General features: G+C 32.5%; 1 long non-coding RNA gene across 3 annotated transcripts; it reads left to right on the top strand.

Annotated features, from left to right (window-relative positions):
• The first annotated feature begins 674 nt into the window (after nt 1-674).
• Nucleotides 675-21021, top strand: LOC113702811 (uncharacterized). Of its 3 annotated transcripts, XR_011820076.1 has the most exons (4): nt 675-829; nt 1348-3459; nt 20302-20354; nt 21007-21021. It is a non-coding gene; the product is annotated as an uncharacterized lncRNA (long non-coding RNA). The 3 variants fall into 3 exon arrangements; XR_003451275.2 differs by lacking the exon at nt 21007-21021 and having other exon boundaries at nt 20302-20355; XR_011820077.1 differs by lacking the exons at nt 20302-20354; nt 21007-21021 and adding an exon at nt 15597-15800.
• Nucleotides 21022-21837: the final 816 nt, after the last annotated feature.

The following is a 21837-nucleotide window of genomic DNA, read 5'->3' as shown; positions in this document are numbered from 1 at the left end:
GGACCTTTTTCTTTAATTATTCTATTTCTAAAATCAATAAATACATTTTTCAACACCTAAATTTTATTTTTCAAAAAATGTGGCGCGACCCAAAATAATGAAATCTAGGCATGTGTTGAATCCTCTTCCTTTTTCCGTTGTGCGAAAGCAATTTCACACGCTTCTAATGCAAAATTGAGGTTAATTTTGCTTTGTGTAATGTCTAGTGAAATCTTGTCCGAATGTATTCTTCCTTATTTTCTAGATTTGGAGCCTTTGTCCTATGATTTCATGGTTTTTGTTCAATTTCGATATGAGATGTGGGTTAAGGAAAATCAAAGTTGATTGGGATAGGATTTCGATCCCCTCCTATTTTCTTGCCATCTATTTTACCCATTTATTTAAATCTTAGTCAATAAAACATGACATAAATTAAAATATTGAAGCATAGTCCAAATTTCTGATTTTTTTGAATAATTTTATTCATTTTTTCTGTACAAGATATTTTACCATCCAATTACATGGAGCCTAAATGCTTCCTAATTGTTGTTGAGACAAAAAAGAATTGTTTAGTGTTCGCCAAACAAGCAAGACTACAGCAAGGCCCAAATTCCACAGGGCCCATATTAGCAATTTATCCAATATTAATTAACTTTAGCGGTTGGCCATTTGGCTTGATGGTTGAGGGTAGATTAGGCAATTCAGTATTTGGCATGTAACCCTAAATATTCATTAAATTTCGATAGCTTCTTCAAACAGAAGCGGTGCAGAGGCAGCGGCGGCTTTCTCAATCCTCAGAGCTTCTCTCTTCTCGGCCTTCATGTCTCTTGAGTAACCATGATGGTTGTGGGTACAACAATGTTTTTTTGCAAATTTAGATTTGGCTTTAATGCTATCGATGAATTATGCGTTTTTGAGGTGATATATTGTCGAATTCTATACTGATTCGATCGCGGTTTCTTTGTATAAATGGTGGTGATTAATTGTTACTGCCTCTTGACATTGATCAGCAATGATATTAGCTTATCAGTTATGATATCGGCTAAGAGTTTTTTTTAATTAACGAATGAGAAGAAGATGAAAGTGTTTAAGGTTGGATTTTGATAGATAATGAAGCTGAATGGAGTTAAAGTTGGATTTGGATGAATAATGATAAAGAGGCATATATATTTGAATGGATATCAGATTTATTTGGATGGCTTGTGCAAAATATTGTATATATGTACATGAATTGTAAGAGGGGAATTGATTGTATGCTGGCTTTGATTACAAATAATTTGATGTATGAATTTTTGCAAATTGTATAGTTATGTATTATATTGTTGTATTAGAGAAGTTTTAATGAGACTTTTGTTTCTTCTTTTTAAGTCTCAAACTAAAGAAACGAGAAATGAAGGATGTTGCAACTAGTGCTTGTCGGACTATCTTGCAATCAAGAGCTGTTATTGTTGGTCGTTTGCATACGAATTTCTGGAAATATAATTCGGGCTTTGGTTTTCTGTTAAACGTTTAGGCAAATGGGCAAAATGACAATTTGCGTGATTTAGTTTTCCTGCCAGTATGTTTTCAGGCATGAAAACAGGGAGAAAATAAACGGCAGCATAGTGTTTTGTACAGAATCTCATGGCCAAATCTGCTAGTCCTCCAGCGCTTGTTCCATGTTGCAGGCATCTTGAAGTTGAACTACAACTCTTTTGGTGTTTGCAATTGTACTATGCTATAAAAAGGTAGTTACGACCAACTAGTTTCTCCTTTGATCAGCACTAAAAAGGGCTCAAAAATAGATGCAAATTTTCTTTTAAAGATCAAAATGGTATTGAAATGGAATTGAATCTGCATTTTCACATTTGCAACATTATAGGCAGAGTCATCATGAACTTGTATTGTTAGTGCTGCAGCTTGACTGTGCGTTTAAAAGTTCCTAAATCAGAGAACATTTTGGAGGCTTTTGCCATTTGAATCTTACGAACTCCCCAAGAAATAAATTCTGCAGAAGATTCAACGTTGTGTAGAATCAAGAATGAGGTAAAATTGCATTACAATCTCCAACAATTGGACCAATACTTAACTGAGACACTATAGTACCAAGTTTGATGTTTGCATCTTCGTTAGATGAACAAGTTTTCCGGTTAGCCCATAACTGTTCCTTGAGCGGCTTCCCCTTTTATACTCATGAAAATTACATCTATAATTGTGGTTATATTATTCAGTGGAGAGATGCCTTGATTTGGGTTATATTATTCCTTTCAATTGCCTTAATAGTTGATTTCACTTGACTGATAGTTAAATTGATTAAATGACACAAAAGTTATACATTAGGGCCTAAAGTACAACATGCGTCCAATTCTTTTTATTTTTATTTTTATTTTTATTTTTTCTATAGTAGGAAATGGATGGAATTTAACAAGTAGGGAGAAATGGGATTTAAAACCAAGCCCTTTAAGTATTGAAACTTCAATTTTAACCACTTAATCAAGAGTTCCTCGTCCAATATGTGTCCAACTCTTAAGGAACGTACTGTAATTCCGAAATGGTTATAATTTTAAAAGCTTTTAGCATTTGCAGATTTTACACAAGATCACTGGGCTACCATATTGATCAACTATAATATATTAGTTTGTAGGGGCATCATGCGATGCATGATGTTGGCTAGATGAAAGCTATAAAAAATTTTGCGCATATATAAATGGAACACAGTATTCATAGATAAGTGAAGCTTGTAAAGCAATAACAGTGTACTAATGTACCAAATTTGAGAGTTAGCAGGAAGTTTTGAAAACTAAAGGCGTGGAGGACAAATATATTGTAGACATCAAAATTTTGTTAATGTTAATGTATTTTTAAATTTTTTCTATTTAATGAGTTATTTATTTTTTAATATTTTAATACAAATTTTTCTTATATTTGCAAGTTCGTTTTAGGAAAAAGTAAAAAAGTAAAAAAAATAAAAAATTAATTTTTGTAAAAATAAAGAGAAGTCATCATAAGCCACCATGAGCCTTCATGATGACTCATGATCGCCACCACCTTTTTTACCAAAGCACACGAGAGAAAGGAGGAGGGCTTCTTAAATTTTGCTCTGGAGCTCCTCACTCGGGGCTTTTCCCTGGAGCTCTCAACGGACAGAAGAAAAAAAAAAGGAGAAGCAAGAGAAGACGGGGAGCTCTGGCTCCCTCCCTTGGCTTAGGCTGCCAACAGAAAACAGAGAAGAAAAGAAAAATTTCCAGCTGACTACACTACACAAAACAAGAACAAAACTCCACTCCAGAAGACTCCCTCTCGGCTCTCCTTGTTCTCTCAAGAAAAAAAATTTTCCTTAGACAACAAGAAGCACTCTTACTCTCACCCTCGGCTCTCCTCTCTCCCAATATTTTCCCAACACACTTGCACACAACGAAAAGGAGGCAGCGATCGATTGGGCTATTGGAGCTTGGCAATTTCATCAAAAACTTTGGCCATGAGACCAAACTCTTCATTGAGGTATTTCTTGTCCTTTTTTCTAGCTTTTCTTTTTTTTTTTTTAATTAACTAGATTGAATGTATGTGTGATTGCTTGTGTGTTGTTTTATTTTGCTGGTTTTTTTGTTGTTGTATCGGTGAAATTTGGGAATGTCATAACCAGTTTAGGAAAAGAAAAATGATTTTTGTATATGCATGTTAACTGTTTGACAAAATGCCATAATGAAAAACGAATTAAACTAGTGAATATTTTGTGCTTATTTCTGGTGAAATAGACGGTTGTAGTTAGTATGTGGTTTGAAAAATGTTGAATTATTTAAGTATTTTGAAGTTTTGAGCATTAGAGGCATGTAAATATATATATATATATATATATATATATATATATATATATATATATATATATATATTCATTTTGGGCTGTTTTGTTTTGATTCATGGTTTGTTGTTGTTTTCTTGTTAAACTAAGAACATAGTTGCATTGTAGAAATCACAAGTAGCGTTTTGGTATAAAATATACAATTTTTTGGTGAGATTTTAGTGATTTTTGGGAAGCAAAACTGTGACTGTTTTTTGGCCTTTTGGCCACTTTTGGTTATTTTTTGTAAAATCTAACTTAAAAAATAGAATCTACGCCAAAAATCGAGTGGAGTGTGTATTTTGGTGAAATTTGGCAACCGAAAAATTCACCGGCGGCCACCATGGCCACCAACTGAAGCTTGTTCGGTAGGCCGGATAAGAAGAAGAAGAAACGGCAGTGGAATGAAGAGAAAAAGAAGAACAGAAAGAAAAGAAAGGAAAGAAAAGAAAAGAAGAGAAAAAAAATGATTTGGGCTAATGTTTTTTTTCTAGTGGACTTGTGGTTATTTTGATTGGGTTTTGGGGATGGGTTTTGGTTTATGTCTTTTGGGTTTCGGTTTGGGTTAGGAGGTCAGAGTCCATGCATTTTTTGGTTGGGCTTGAGTGATCAAAAGACGGGCTGGCCTGCTCGTTTCTCTTGGACTTTCGGCTGGGCTTAGGTAGTGTTTGGCCCAAAGAAATAAAATGATGGCCCGATGGCCTTTTCCTTGCCCAAATCAGAAACCAAAATTTACACTTTAACCCCTGATCTTTGGATTAGTTTTATTGCGGCCCAGAACATTTTAAATTTCTTTCACTTAGGTTCTTAAGTTAATTTCACTTTGGTCCCTGAACTTTATCTTTCATTTAAGTTTGACCCTTAAACTTTGGAAAAATATATTTTTGACCCTAAATTTTTTTTAATTTTTGTAATTTAGTCCCTAGTGAATTTTGATTCTTTTTATTATGATTATTTCTTTTCTTTAATAGCTAATTATGTTGCTTTTGAATATATTTAACTTGTAATTTTTAGATGTTCTTAAGTTTCTTTATATTTGACATATTAATGTGAATTTAGTAATTTTATCATTATTATTACTTTCAATTAAATTGGTGCCATGATTCTTTTGTTCATTTTGAGTATAAATAGGGCAACTTGACTTCCATTTAGTCACCACTTTAAAAGGGAGGTACCCCTATTATTATTTAAATGTCAATTACGTGCTCTTATGTGCTCCTACGTGTTCCTATGTATTTATATATTTTTATATGTTTTGTTATTTATTTGATTTAAATGTTCATTCCAATTTTCTTATATTTGTTTAGTTAATTTTTATAATTATTTGAGAGGCATTTAAATATCTCAAAAAAAATGTAATAGATAAGTTTACTTCATCGTATTTTTCCATTTTAGATTGTAGTTAGACTCCCCGTTGTAATAGGTAGGTTTTGTATGTTTATGTGACTTATATGTTATGTGTTTTATCCGCTTTTCTTAAGATTGTTGCATCTAAATATTATGTTCATGTGTTATGTACTACGTGTTTTTGTATGTATATTTGTTTTAATTTATGCCTATTTGTCTTATTATGTATTATTAATGCCTGACGTCACCATACTAGTCCAATGCTAGTTGTGGTTCTCCCTCCGTTTACTTGCTAGTTCAACGCTAGTAAGAATTTTTTAGAAATGGACTAGTCCAATGTTAGACCCCTAGATCGTTCGTGCGTTAGATTCATTTTTGTGTGACATTCATTACATTTTCATACATATTTTATTTTAGGATCTTTTCTCATTTGCATGATATTTCCTATTATATTATCCATTACCCCCTATCCTCTATATGTGTTAATCATATCATTTAGAATTGCATCTTATTTAAGAAATTGTGGAATAAGTTAGTTCATTTGCTTGTTCATATTAGGAGAATTATTCTTTGAACATAGATATGGGTGATTATAACTTTTTTAGTTTAAATGCCCCATCGATCTCTGTATAAGAAAATTATGTCACGAGTTTTTACCTCCCGTACCCATTATGATGCATCCCTATTCTTTGATCACTTATATCTAGATATAAAATTTAAATTTTCTTTTCTTTTCTTTTCTTTGAATTTCATTCATGCATGCTTGTGACCCCTTTCAAGGGATTATTTTAGATTTCGCAATTAATGCAATTGGTATCGATTAAACCCTTGAATCCTCTCGACGTTTTTATAAATTTAGATTTGCGTTCATGTAGGAATCATTAAATTGTGATAAATTTAAGGGTTAGATTAGAAAAATTTTGTCTAAACCTCGCAACTAACTTAGACTGGATTGAAAGGGTGTCTTAGATTTGAGTTAATCGAATCTTTGCCTTTCCTTTCTTCAACCGTGAATCGCGAACTCATTTTCTCTTGTTTTTCAAAAATTTTTGTCGAAAAGGGTTTTATTTTATTTTATTTTTATTTTTGCCAAAAATATTTTTGGGATGACTTGGTATATCAAAATTCAATACCAAGTGACGACTCTTAATTTTTCTTAAAAATCTTTTTAAACTAAATTTTGAACCTAAACTGTCGCATTTTTTAAAGTCCCATTCTAGATCCTTTTTCACTTATTTTTTAAATAAAATCACATATTTTGTAAACACCATATTTCCATCGTGAAAAAATGGGGCGTGACTCCACTTGGCGACTCTTACATCTTTTCTAGAGTCGCCAAGTTGTCGCGCCCTATTTTTCGCGATGAAAATAAATGAGGTGTTTATAAAAGATGTGATTTTATTTAAAATTAAGTGAAAAAGGACCTAAAATGGGATTTTAAAGAATGTGATAGTTTGGATCCAAAATTTAGTCTGAAAGGGTTTTTAAGAAAAAGAGGAGTTTCCATTTGGTATTGAATTTTGGTGTACCAAGTCACTCGAAAAAATATTTTTAACAAAAAATAAAGTAAAATAAAATAAAACCCTTTTTTACAACTCCGGATCTTTGAAAAACAAAAGAAAATGAGTTCGGGCGTCACGGTTGAAGAAAGGGAAGGCTAATGTTCGATTAACTCAAATCTAAGGCACCCTTTCAATCCAGTTTAAGCTAGTTGCGGGTTTAGTCAAAAATTTTCTTAATCTACCCCTTAAATTTATCACATTTGGATGTTTCCAATATGGATGCAAAACTAAATTTATAAAATATCGAAAGGGATAAAATATCCATTCAAGGATTTAGTTGATATCAATCGCATTAATTGCGAAGATCAAAATAATTCCTTTAAGGAGTCACGAGCATGCATGAATGAAATTCAAAGAAAAGAAAATTAAATTATATATATAGGTACAAGTGACCAAAGACTAGGGAATGCAACATAACGGGTATGGGAGGCAAAAATTCGTAACATAATTTTCTTATACAGGGATTAATGGGGTATTTAAACTAAACAGTTATAATCACCCATTTTTCATGTTTGAAAAATAATTTTCCTAACATGAACAAGCAAATGAATTAGCTTAAATGAAATGCAATTCTAAATGACATGATTAATACATATAGAGGGTAGCGGGTAGAGGATAGGAAATATCATACAGATGAGAAAAGATTCTAAAATAAGAATATGCATAAAAATGTAATGAATGTCACACAAAATGAACCTAACGCACGAACGATCTAAGCGTCTAGTATTGGACTAACCCATTTCTAAAAAATCCTTACTAGCGTTGGACTAGCAAGTAAACGGAGGGAGAAGCCACAACTAGCGTTGGACTAGTATGGTGACGTCATGCATTAATAATACATAGTAAAATAAATAAGGTATAAATTAAAACAAATAAATATGTAAGAGCATATAACACATAAATATAATATCTACATGCAAAAATACTCAAAAAAGCGGATAAAGCACATAACATATAAGTCACATAAACACGCAAAACCCTATCTATTACAGTGGGGAATCTAACTAAAATCTAAAATAGAAAAATATAATGAAATAAACTTATCTATCCTATCTATTACAATAGGGGACCTAATTACAATCTAAAATAGGAAAATATAATAAAACAAATCTAGCTATCCTATCTATTACATTTTTGAGGTATTTAATGCCTCTCAAATAATTATAAAAATTAACTAAACAAATACAAGAAAATTCGAATGGACATTTAAATCAAATAAATAAAGCATATAAAAATATATAAACACATACGAACACGTAGGAGCACGTAATTGATATTTAAATAATAATAATAGGGATACCTTTCTTTTGAAGTGGTGACTAAATGGAGTCAACTTGTCATATTTATACTCAAAATGAACAAAAGAATCACGGTACCAACTTAATTGAAAATAATAATAATGATAAAAAATACGAAATTCACCTTAACATATCAAATGTAAAGAAATTTAAGAACATCTAAAAAATCACAAGTTAAATATATTCAAAAGTAATATAATTAGCTATTTAAGAAAAGAAACAGTCATAATAAAGAGAGTCAAAATTCACTAGAGACTAAATTGTAAAAATTAAAAAACTTTTGGGGTTAAAAATATAATCTTTCCAAAGTTTAGGGGTTAAAATTAAATAAAAGATAAAGTTCAGGGATCAAAGTGCAATTAAGTTAAGGACCTAAGTAGAAGAAATTTAAAATATTCTGAGCCGCAGTAAAACTACTCCAAAGATCAGGGGCTAAAGTGAACATTTTGGTTTTTGATTTGGGCAAGAAAAAGGCCATCAGGCCTTTCTTTTATTTTTTGCTTGGCCGGAAATTCCTAAGCCCACCCGAAAACCCAGAAAATAAGCCAATAACCCATTTCTAAAATCCAAGCAAAATAGACTAGATTTTATATCAAAACCCAACCAAACAAACCTCAATCCAACCATCCAACTATTTTTACTAAACCCAACAATATAAAAATTTACTAAAATTTATTAAAGACTGAGTATACTCTAAATCGTAGAAATTATTTGCTCAAAATGGATTTGAAATATATATAAAAAAAAGGATTAGATCTCAATGGGGCAGAAATGGTTCGATTGCAGAAGTTTTCGGGTCATAGCGAAATTAGACAAAAGTTGAGGGGTCAAAAATGTAATTTTTCCAGATCATCATGCAAAGCTTACGAAGTCATTTTTTGCAACTTTCCTTCAACGTTCTGTACGCGGCAGTGGCGCCACCGCTGGACTGCTGCCGATTGTCGATAAATATTTCGGTCACCAAATTTTACCAAAATACATACCCCAACTCTATTTTTAGCGTAGATTCCATTTTTGAAGTTATTTTTTACAAAAAATGGTCCGAAAGTATCCAAAATGCCAAAAGACAAACCAGTTTTTACTTTTTCAAACACTCAAATCTTCACCAAAAATAATAAAATTTATACTACAGCACTCCTTGTGATTTTTACAACATAACTATGAATTAAAATCAATAAAAGCAACAACAAATATGATAAAATTAAATCAAAACAGTTCTAAAATAAAAAGAATTCTTCAATATTATAACCAAACATTTTCAAACCTTGTGCTAGTTAGTGGTCAACTATTTTGACGAAAATATGCACAAAAGATTCACTAACTTAATTCACATTTTCATTGTGGCATTTTATCAAACACAAACAAGGCATTTACAAAGCCATTTCGCTTTTCTTAATTTTTGTTCATGGCTTATTCTGAAATTTCATCAACTCAATCAATAAAAGGAAACTAATAAAAGCAAAAGAAATTTAAGCAATGAAGCATGGATTTAATATGATAAAAAATTGAAAATATATCTCAATAAATATGGCAATCTTTCGATTGATGCTTTTGGTAAAGCTTTTGAACCTTAGCCGTTTCTTGCTTGATTCTCCTTTTTGTACTTGAATTGTGAGAAAAATGTGTGTGGGGTTGTGTTGGAAATTTTGGGATGAATGGTCGAGGGAAATTTTTCTTCTTCTTCCGTGTTTCTCTTCTGCCTTCCAAACCCAGAGAAAGTCCCCCCTTTTTTCTTTCTTTTGTCCGTTAAGGGTCTTGTCCGTCAATGTCAAAAGTCAAGAGAATCCAAAGCTCCCAAAAATTTTCTTTTGTTTGGCCTTGGTCAAAATAATGATATGGTGGGAAGCATCATGATGACCAAATCATCATGATGTCTCCATCTCTTTTTTTATTTTTTATTATTAACTTTTTCTATTTTTATTTTCACAAAAATCAAATTTATTTTGTTTTGTTTTTTCTTTTCCTAAAACAAACCTGCAAAAATGAGAAAAATTTACATTAAAATGCAAGAAAATAAATAATTCATTAAATAGAAAAAATTCAAGAAAATATTAGGAATTGACAAAAATTTGTAGACACCAAAATTTTGTCAATTTTAATGTTTTCTTGAATTTTTTTCTATTTAATGAGTTATTTATTTTCTTGCATTTTAATGTGCATTTTTCGCATTTTTACAGATTTGTTTTAAGAAAAGAAAAATAAAAGCAGAAAAAACAAAACAACAAAATTGATTTTTGAAAAAATAAAAAATAAAAAAAAGAAAAGAAAATGGAGACATCATGATGACCAAGTCATCATATGTCTCCATTTTCTCTGGGCTTGGAAGGCAGAAGAGAAACATGGAAGAAGAAGAAAAATTTTCCTCGGCCATTCATCCCAAAATTTCCAACACAACTCCACACACATTTTTCTCACAATTCAAGTACAAAAAGGAGAATCAAGCAAGAAACGGCCAAGGTTCAAAAGTTTTACCAAAAGCATCAACCGAAAGATTGCCATATTTATTGAGGTATATTTTCAATTTTTTATCATATTAAATCCATTGCTTAAATTTCTTTTGCTTTTATTAGTTTCCTTTATTGATTGAGTTGCTGAAATTTCAGAATAAGCCATGAACAAAAATTAAGAAAAGAGAAATGACTTTGTAAATGCCTTGTTTGTGTTTGATAAAATGCCACAATGAAAATGTGAGTTAAGTTAGTGAATCTTTTGTGCATATTTTCGTCAAAATAGTTGACCACTAACTAGCACAAAATTTGAAAATGTTTGGTTATCGAAAATTTTGGAGTTTTTGGGCCTTAAAAGTATTGAAGGGGTTCTTTTTTATTTTAAAACTGTTTTGATTTAATTTTGTCATATTTGTTGTTGCTTTTATTTATTTCAGTTCATAGTTATGTTGTAAAAATCACAAGGAGTATTGTAGTATAAATTTTATGATTTTTGGTGAAGATTTGAGTGTTTGACAAAATAAATATGGTCTGTCTTTTAGCATTTTGGATACTTTCGGGTTATTTTTTGTAAAAAAATAACTCCAAAAATGGAATCTACGTGAAAAATCTAGTTGGGTGTGTATTTTGGTAAAATTTAGTGGTCGAAAAATTTACCGACTATCGGCAGCAGTCCGGCAGTGGCACCGCTGCCGCCTACATTGAAGGAAAGTTGCAGAAGATGACTTCGAGAAAAATACCTACATTGAAATAAAAACAAGAGTCGCGGCCATGGTCTACATTGAAGGAAAGTTGCCGAACCTGTACAATAATAAATACCTACTCGAGAAAAATACAGATTTTGTATATAGCGGTGAGTAGGGTCGAATCCACAGGGACAGGGGATAATTCGTTTATTCTAGAGTTCAAAGTATGGGGGGTTTTGGATTAAATGCTAACTAAATAAATTAACTGCAGAAAATAATTGATTAAGAGAAATAATTAAGGGAAAACTCTAGCCAAGGGTACACTTCAGAAATGGTTCATGCACTGATCATTGATGCAGAAATAATTCCAACATTTAGTAATAGATTGGTTATAGTTGTCATGCACGCGATAAACAACCAACCCTTCCTTAATTTATCGATAGCTAAGGTACGACCGTTAGCTATTTCTCTAACCCAAAAACAACCTTAGGTACGACCATAGGATTTAATTTCTAGATTGCATTAATAGTTAGAAAGGCTCAATCCTAACCAACAAACACGCTACGAGGGTTTGTTTAAGCTAGATCATATGCTCCCCTGACATAAACCCAATTACGCCAGTTGCTACTGAGATAGAGATAACGAACAATTACGGATTCAATTACCCATATTTAGCAAAAATAGCCTATATGAATAATTAATTATTGCGCACTAATCAATCATACACAAGACCATAGCAATTAAAATCAAGGAACATATAAATACCAATAAATGAAGAAAATAATTAAAACAGATTCGATCTCACAGTAATTGTCGAACCAAATCGTCAGTTGTCCCCTTGACTAGAAAAACTTAGCCACGCCTCATGAGAAAATCTTCCCGTTGGGGAATATTGTCGAACACCTGGCGTGTGTCAGAGGCCAGTCAAAAGAAAGAAAACTAGAACTAAACTAAAAAACTAAAACTAAAGCCCTCGATGTCCTTTGCTTCTGTACGTTGTCCCCTTTTAAAGCAATAAAAGAAAGATGACTAAAAGCTATCTAGGTGGTCCCCACCCATGTGGACAAAGCCTCCCAAGTACTTCTTGTTCCAAGTCTCTCTACGTTGCTTTCTTTGAAGCCCAAATGACCAAATGCCTTTCACTAGCTTGTGGTCCCCCACCAATTCAAGGGCCCAAGGATTGAAACCCTTAGAAGTCTCCATATTTTTCACAAAGTCCCTCCTTTTTGGTAGTTTTCTGCTTCATTCTTGAAATTGATTCCAAATATCAAATATGAGTAAATATCAGCAATTAACACAATATTTGTCAGGGATAGAAGGGAAAATTAATAATAACAATACTAACAAATTATACCCTATCAGATACTTTCGGGTTATTTTTTGTAAAAAATAACTCCAAAAATGGAATCTACGTGAAAAATCTAGTTGGGTGTGTATTTTGGTAAAATTTAATGGTCGAAAAATTTACCGACTATCGGCAGCAGTCCGGTAGTGGCACCGCTGCCGCCTACATTGAAGGAAAGTTGCAGAAGATGACTTCGGAAGCTTTGCATGATAATTTAGAAAAATTACATTTTTTGACCCCCCCAACTTTTGCCTAATTTCACTATAACCCGAAAACTTCTGCAATCGAACCATTTCTGCCCCATTGAGATCTAATTCTTTTTTCATATTTCAAATTCATTTTGAGCAGATAATTTCTGGAATTTAGAGTATAATCAGTCTTTAATAAATTTTAGTAGATTTTTATATTATTGGGTTTAGTAAAAATAGTTGGAGGGTTGGATTGAGATTTGTTTGGTTGGGTTTTGGTATAAAAATCTGGTCTATTTTTGCTTGGATTTTAGGAATGGGTTGTTGGCTTATTTTCTGGGTTTTTGACGTGGGTTTAGGAGGTTAAAATCCAACACTTTTTGTTGAATTTTTGGATTGGGTTTTACACCTGGGTTTAATTGGTAAAAACAAGTAGGCTGACCTACTTCTTTTTTGGACTTTCGTTCGGGCCAAGTGGCTTAGCCCAAGGAGAAGTCAGAAAATGGCCCATTGGCCTCTATCCTTTTAGAAACCAAAAAATGAAATTGCAAGCCAGTCCTTAGACTTTTGAATAATTATATTGTGACCTTAAAAACTTTAATTTTTTACTTAGGTCCTTAAATTAATTGCACTTTGGTCCCTGAATTTTATATTTTATTTAATTTTGACCCCTAAATTTTTGAAAAATTATATTTTTGACCCTAAAAGGTTTTTCATTTTTTATAATTTAGTCCTTAGTGAATTTTGACTTTCTTTATTATGATTGTTTCTTTTCTTTAATAGCTAATTAGGTTACTTTTGAATATATTTAGTTTGTAATTTTTAGATGCTCTTAAATTTCTTTACATTTGACATGTTAAGGTGAATTTAGTATTTTTTCATTATTATTATTTTCAATTAAATTGGTGTCATGATTCTTTTGTTTATTTTGAGTATAAATAGAGCAATTTGACTCCATTTAGTCACCACTTCAAAAGGGAGGTATCCCTATTATTATTTCAATGTCAATTACGTGCTCTTATGTGCTCCTACATGTTCCTATGTGCTTATATTTTTTTTATGCTTTATTTATTTGATTTAAATGTTTATTCAAATTTTCTTATATTTGTTTAGTTAATTTTCATAATTATTTGAGAGACATTTAAATATCTCAAGAATGTAATAGATAGGAAAACTATATTTGTTTTACTATATTTTTCCATTTTAGATTGTAATTGGGTCCCCTATTGTAATAGATAGGGTAGATAGGATTTTTTTTTATTTCCCTATTTTAGATTGTAGTTAGACTCCCCGTTGTAATAGGTAAGTTGTGTGTTTATGTGATTTATGTGTTATATGCTTTAGTCGCTTTCTTTAGGATTTTTGCATCTAGATATTATGTTTATGTGTTATGTGCTACGTGTTCTTACATGTTTATTTGTTTTAATTTATGCCTTATTTATCTTACTATATATTAAGAATGCATGACGTCATCACACTAGTCCAACGCTAGTTGTGGTATTTCCTTCCGTTTACTTGCTAGCCCAACGCTAGTAAGGACTTTTAGAAATTGGTTAGTCCAACGCTAGACTCTTAGATTGTTCGTGTGTTAGATTCATTTTGTGTGACATTCATTACATTTTCATGCATATTTTTATTTTAGGATCTTTTCTCATTTGCATGATATTTCCTATTATATTATCCTCTATCCCCTATCCTCTATATGTGTTAATCATATCATTTAGAATTGCATCTCATTTAAGAAATTGTAGAATAAGTTAGTTCATTTGCTCGTTTATATTGGGAGAATTATTCTTTGAACATGGGAACTGGGTGATTATAACTTTTTAGTTTAAATACTCATTAATCCATGTATAAGAAAATTATGTCACGAGTTTTTGCCTCTCGTACACATTATGTTGCATTTTCTTTTCCTTGGATCACTTATACCTATGTATATAATTTAATTTTCTTTTCTTTTCTTTTCTTTTAATTTCATCATTTGCATACTCGTGACATCTTCAAGAAATTATTTTAACTTTCAAAATTAATGCGATTGGTATCAATTAAACCCTTGAATGAACATTTTGTCCCTCTCGATATTTTTATAAATTTAGATTTGGACCCATGTAACAAACATTCAAATGTGATAAATTTAAGTGTTAGATTAAGAAAATTTATCAACTAAACCTCGCAACTAATTTAGACTAAATTGAAAGGGTGTATTAGGTTTGAGTTAATCGAACATTTGTCTTCTCTTTCTTCAACCGTGACTCCCGAACTCATTTTCTCTTGTTTTTCAAAGATTTGAAGTTGTCGAAAAGGGTTTTATTTTATTTATTTTATTTTTTTCATTTTAACAAAAATATTTTTGGGTGACTTGGTACATCTAAACTCAATACTAAGTGGCGATTACCCTTTTTCTTAAAAACCCTTTTATACTAAATTTTGGATCCAAACTGTCGCATTCTTTAAAATCGCATTCTAGGTTTTTTTTCACTTATTTTTAAATAAAATCACATCTTTTATAAATACTTATTTTTCTATCGTGAAAAATGGGGCTCGACAACTTGGCGACTCCACTGGAGACGCTAGAGAATCCAAGCACTTTGTTTAGTTATTTCTTTCTCTTTTTAACCCTTTTATTTATCATATTTGGATGTTTCAGGTTGCATTTTTTTTAGGATGTTTTGCATTCCACACTCGTATTCGTTTCTCGTTTTTGGTGTATGTGATGAATGGTTTGTCTATTTACTTTTATTTATTTACTTATTCGTATCTCGTTTTGCATTTGGGGATGGGGAGCGAGATTGCCCTAGTGCCTTCATGCATATTTAATGGTATTACTCCCTCCCGTCAAAGGAGCACTTCAAACGTGCATACGTTATTCCTTTTAACCCTTTATCTTATTTTCTTTTAGTGGTTTTCACACCGCTCCTTCCTGTTAGGATTAGGATGAATCCACTTGGATATGTGGCCGTGGCACGACATGCACGTAGCAATGTTTGGGAGATCACTCAAGCCACCAACTAAAGGCTTTGGAATTGATGACCCTTCATCCTTTTGTCTGAAGGCTTGAGGATCTGAAACCTTTTCGAGTCTAGATGCATTAGTGAACTAATCCTTATGCATTCATTTAGAAATCACCTAAGATAGAGCCTTCATCTACCCTATTAAGAACACTAGACACGAGGGGACGGATTCTACCCCTTTCTTTTCTTTATCTTATATTTCTGTATTATTTTGTTGCTCCAATCTATTATGTGTTGTTTATTAAACTAATCATTGATTTATTTTCTTATATTGCATTCATAAACCCTAGAAACAAGAGTCCTGGCGTGGTACTCACTTAGGGTAGACCTTTTTTTGTAAATAGCACGTTTAAATTTCAGTTTATCGCATTAATATTATGTATATATATATATGCATGTCATTTTAGACTTACCCCGACATCAAAATGGGGCACACTTAGATCATATTTCAATTATCGTATTGCATATTTATCCGCTTTAATAAATTATCATCATGCATTAATCTTAGAGGGAATGCCACTTAGGGAATCCCACATTAGGGGTAAGCTACTTTGTGTCTCGGATATGTAATCCAATGAAACTTGCACGTTTATATTTTTGTACCATTCAAATGGGTAGTGCACAAGGTAAGGTAGGATCTGATCCCTTCCACGATGACGACATTGAAAATGATGGAACAGTTTTTGCGCATTAGAATATGAGGCTTTAATAATAATTTTTTGGCCATTTTGTCAAAGTTGGTAAAATTCCTTGCATAAAGGACATTAAATTGAAGAAATTCACAAATAATTCCTGATTGTTGAGATAATAAATATATCGAGATCAAATCTTGATTTTAGAAGGCTCATGGACTAATACATTGCAACAAATTTTGTGAGTTTTGAAACTACAAATGGGGGAGCAATCCAGTCATTTTTTGAATAAATCGTCAATTTTATTCAATTTATTCATTTTTAGGACAATACAATCAATTTTGAATAAATTATCAATTCCATCCAATTCATTATTCATTTAGTCAATTTTTTTTTGAATAAATCTTCAATTTTACCCAATCCATTTGATCAGTTTTATTCACTTTTAGGATAATCCAGTCAATTTTTAAACTAATCATCAATTCCATTCGATCCATTTAATCCGTTTTATTCTCTTTTAAAGTTTCAATCTATGGTTTACCAAAGAAACTAGTCGAGACATTTCAATTCTTTCAAAAAAAAGTTTTTCACACTAAATTGATTTTTAATATCACTTTATGTGTCAATCAAAGCAATCAGTCCATTCGGACTTTGTCCTTATTTTCTTAGGACAAATTGTCTTTTGTCACTCCAATTAGCCAAATTTTTCAAAATTGTCTTTTATTTGAATCTCAATAAGTCGATCGGATCCATCAGATATTGTATGGTGCCTATACTAGAAGATTGCAATGTTAGGCCAATCCTTGGCATAAAAGGGCTCCCCCATAGGACATGCATATCGATTTCACAGTTTTGCTTATTCATTCTGGATATTTTTTCTTTTATTTTTTCCCCCTCCACATTTATAAAAAGATGTTTCAATAAGGTAAAAAAATATTTTTTCTATATCTAATAATATTTTTGATCTGATAAATTTTGAAAATTACAAGTGTTACTTGATTTTTAGATAGATCCTATAATGAAAAGAATGACAAATCCATCTGAAAATGCTAGTCTAAAGTATTTAAAAAATCTCTTGATTCATTGTTTCTAATACATTTTGTCTCAACAGATAGAAAGAAAGTGTATATATATATATAAATGTATTCTTTAGAGGTTTTACTTTTCTCATATGTATTATATTTGAGTACAAAAAAAATTTCAAACATTTGAATAATAAATTTTTTTATTTAGATAATTATTGTTTTGTATATATTCATTCTTTATTTGTTCATTGGGAAATTTCATGATGAATTTTAAGAAATAAGACTAAATTGAGATTTTTTGACCTCTTATTTGAAAATTCATGAGTGCATGTCCAATTTCCAAAAATCTTTGTATACACTAAATTTGTTGTCTAAACTATTCAATGAGAGTAGTCGAAAATAAAAGGGGTCACTCAAATTTGATAGTTTGTCATAAAAAATCAACCCCGACACTTTTCTTTTTCATTTTTTTGTCCATTTCTATTGAACCTCCAAGGTCAGTCGCATTGGTTGATTAGCTTCAAAGTGAGACAATTTTTACCGTGAAAATGTCCAATGTGTCTAACCAGATTCAATCCACATCTGAATGGCAAAAATGTACATTACTTCTTATTTGTTTTGAAAATTTGGAATGATACTTTAGGCTTTCGTTTATCTATCTATACAGATTTTATCATTTATTTTTTCATTTGAGACTTTAAAAAATAGAATTTCGTTTCAAATAAAAGCCTCAATGATCATGACCCTACATAGAAAAATTTTTAAATGTCAAAAGGAAATGGATTTTTCCAACAGGCTATTGTTTACTTTGGTTGTCATGAGAAATAAGAATGATGCTTTGGTCATTGTTTCTACCATCTAAACACTTTTTATCTTTTGTATCCTTATTTGAGGCTAAATTGGTGGTTCATTTCAAAAGCACTTATGATAGCACCCTTACTGTGAGAACCCGTAAATTCCTCTTAATAATTTTCCTAGGGTTTATCCCCTTTAATGGCATGTTTTCTGCATTTTCTGGCTAGAAATATTTTCCTGGTGAATTTTATGAGCAATTATAGTTTTTAGATGTTTTTTCTAGCATTGGTGAATTTTTAGAAAATTAAGATTATCTATTGGATGTGGGACCCACTAGTGCGAAAAGTTCGAAAAAATTCGGCCAATAAGGTTAAGTTTCGGATACTGTGAAAAATTTATCGGGTGTTAAGAGATAAGTAGAGAGTGAGATTTGATTGATGAGAGAGAGAAAAGAAAGGATAGGAATGCATTTATGATAGTGACAAGTGTCACAAGATCATTGGAGTTGACTTAAGAAATACTATTCACATTTTTGACTTTTTTGACCAAAGGATTATATATCTCAAAAAAATCACAAAATTCACCATTTTTCTTCTCATTGTGGCCGAACCTCTCACTTGCAAGAAGGAAGAAAATTCTTCAACATTTCAAGCTTCCAACTTGTCCAAATCCACCAAATCAAGTGTTTAACTTAGTTTTTACTCCATACAATCTTTCCTTCTAGTGATAGTAAGGGTATTAGTGAAGTTTGTTTGAAGCTCTAAGATGACCAACACCTCTCTACATCTCTTGATACTTGGTAAGTGATGCTTGAACCTCTACTACATCTAATGATGGTTATAGTATGCTTAGAAGTGGCTTGAGTGTTGGAATATGTGATTTATTTCTTGATTTGAAGAGTTTTGGTGAAGTTTTCCATTTTATGATGAATTTTCTGGTTTCATATGATTTTGATGTTGTGGACTAGTATGATGGTTGGTAATAAGGGGCTTTGGCTCTAGTGGGTGTGAATTGTTGATAAATGCAACCAATTTTGGATTTGAAGTGAATTGTGAAAAGTTAGGGTTCATGAACCCTTATTCTGTCCGAAATTTTAGGTCATAGCTAGCGGCCGAATTGGACTTTTCTCAAAACATGAAAGTTGTAGGTATTGGTGAGTATGAAGTGCCTGCAAAATTTCAGGGCATTTGGAGTAGTATAGAGAGAGTTATGCCGTTTTTACTGTTGCTGTTTTTGGTGAACAGAATGTGCGGAACTGCGATAGTAATTGCCTATTTTGACTGGATTTGGTTTGGATTTTGAAGTTGGTGTCTTCTGATGAAATGTTACTGGATGTCTTAGCTATCATATGCCTTTGGAATTTCGGCATTTGGACTTGTATAGACTGAGTTATAGTAATTACAGTTTTGTGTAATTTGCAAACCTGTTTTGGGAATTCTGGTATAGTATTTTGCATATTTGACCTAGTTGTGTTAGGAACTGGATTGAGTGACCTTCTACATTGTTGTAGCCCTGTTTCATAGCTTCGAAATGGTGGGTCTTACACCCCTAACCGATAATTGTAGTGAGAGTTGTGCCATTACCGCATTATGACGTCAAAACCGGTTTTCTTATCAAGGCCTACATTAAAGCCCTTTCTTAATTTCTGGTTGCCTATGATGCTTATTTATGCATATGAAACCCTATTAGGGTTAAGATTGGTATGGTTTTATGACTCGTTATCGAGTCTCCATGTTTTTGTTTGCATGTTTAGGGCTCGCTCTCATTCCGGTCTTTTCCTAACTAACTTTTGTACTTGTACTACTTTGAGCCTAGTGAGCGGCTTTTGGGAAATGAGATGACTTTTGTGTGAAATGTTGGGACTGATTTGAGGAAATAATGAAGCCTTAATGGTTGGAAAAGTAAGAATTTTAGGGACGGTGCTGCCCGATTTTCTAGGCCGTTTGGTTTCTTTAAGTAGATTTGCCTTTTGGTGGAAATGAAAGGCTTTTGGGTTGTTTGCGCCTAAGTCTTCATGTTACCTTTTTGTTTCCAAGAAAATCATGTTTTCCACCCTTGCATTAGTAATTATTTTGGCGAGGCATACGACTAGTAGTCGAGCCTCATGTGCATTGTGTTTACTCGATTCTGGAAGTAAAACCTTCAATTGGTTTATTTTGATTATTTTAGGGTTTCTTGGCGATTAAGGCCAATCTGAAGTGAAAACTTTTGAAGTTGAGCCGGTGAGTGTACCACTCCCCTCCATTGCTGTTTAACTTGATTTCTGCTCTGCAATCTGTTTAACTTGATTTCTGCTCTGCAATCTGTTTATTTGTTCGAGACGAGGGTGTACTTTATCACACTCGTTCTCTAGTCTGTTCATATGCCAATTTACTATGCAAAATTTGAATCTGTTATCTGTGTCTGCATCTGTTCGGATTTCTATGACCTATGAGCTCAATCCTGTGGCTAAGTTATTCGAGTCGGGCCGGCAAGGGCCTGGACGATTAGATAACGAACCACGGTAGTCTGTTCGGGGATTTTGGGTATTGAGACCCTTGATTCCGGGTATACTATTTCTGTTCGGTTACGGTGAGCGGGCCCGGTAAAGGGGTGTTTGGTGGACGGAATTCGGTGTAAAGAGGGGTCTACGGACGCGTTGGTTCTATATACGTTGACGGAGAGTCAACCGGTTTGGATCAAGTACTGCGCTGGGAAATTTGGCTCCTGAGAGCCACCCGTATCCTTCTGATTTGAATCATTGGTTCTTTTGCTTTACCTCTGACATGTGTACCTGATTTGTTAAATGTGAAATGCCATGATTTTAATGCTATCTGTTTGGTATCTCATTGAGCGCAAGCTCACCCCTTTCTGTTCCTTTTGTTTTCCTTATAGGAAAATAAACCCTTTTGGTCTGGATTTGACAAATGGCTGCCAAATTGAGCTAGTTGAACATATCTTTTGTATAGCTCATGTACTAAAACCCTAAGTGTACTTTTGGGGAGTTTTCTCTTTTGATTTGGCAAATTTGAAAACTTTTGTATGTCATTTTGATTTGTAAACGCTAAAGTTCAGATGTGAATGTTTGTTGGCTATTTCGGTTGGGTTCTGACGGGTCGGTCACTATTCATGGCCGACTCCGGATTTCATTTTTTTATTTTGGGTTATTTTACCATTTTGACTCGTTTACGCTCGTTCGTAAGTTCCGGATCGCTATAGATAGTTCTAGTCTGCATCGTGAGTCCTGGCGAGAGCTGGGCAGGCAGTCCGCTCACCCCTTTGGTTCGCCTTAGGGGAAAGTGGGGCTGTTACACTCACACTGGGGAAGGAGATTTGAAAAAAAAAAAAAAAAGAGGAAAACTACAAGTAGGGGGAATTTGACTCTGCCATTGATATTTGGTCTTCAATATCGGAAAGAAAGAGGGCCCATCTATATTCCAAAATTAGGAAGTTTTCAATTCTATCATTGACATTTGGGATCTCAGTATTGGTAAAAAAAAGAAAAAAGAGAGAGGGAGAGAGAAACAAAGAAAAATGTGAAAAAAATGATGAAATGAAAAGAAAAATGCAAAGACATCCAATGCTGAATTCTCTCTAGTGATTGATAAAAAAAAAAGGAGTCAAAATGGGGTCCTAGATTTTAAGTCCAAAACTAGGGCAATTTTTGGGAAGAAATGTGATGTTAAGTGCATTGTTCTTCAAAATTTTATTTCTTTTAGCTATCGT

This window comes from Coffea arabica, chromosome 8e, assembly GCF_036785885.1.
Source record: "Coffea arabica cultivar ET-39 chromosome 8e, Coffea Arabica ET-39 HiFi, whole genome shotgun sequence".
Lineage (NCBI taxonomy): Eukaryota > Viridiplantae > Streptophyta > Magnoliopsida > Gentianales > Rubiaceae > Coffea > Coffea arabica.
The sequence above is the reverse complement of the archived record's forward strand: the minus strand, read 5'-3'. Positions and strand labels throughout refer to the sequence as shown.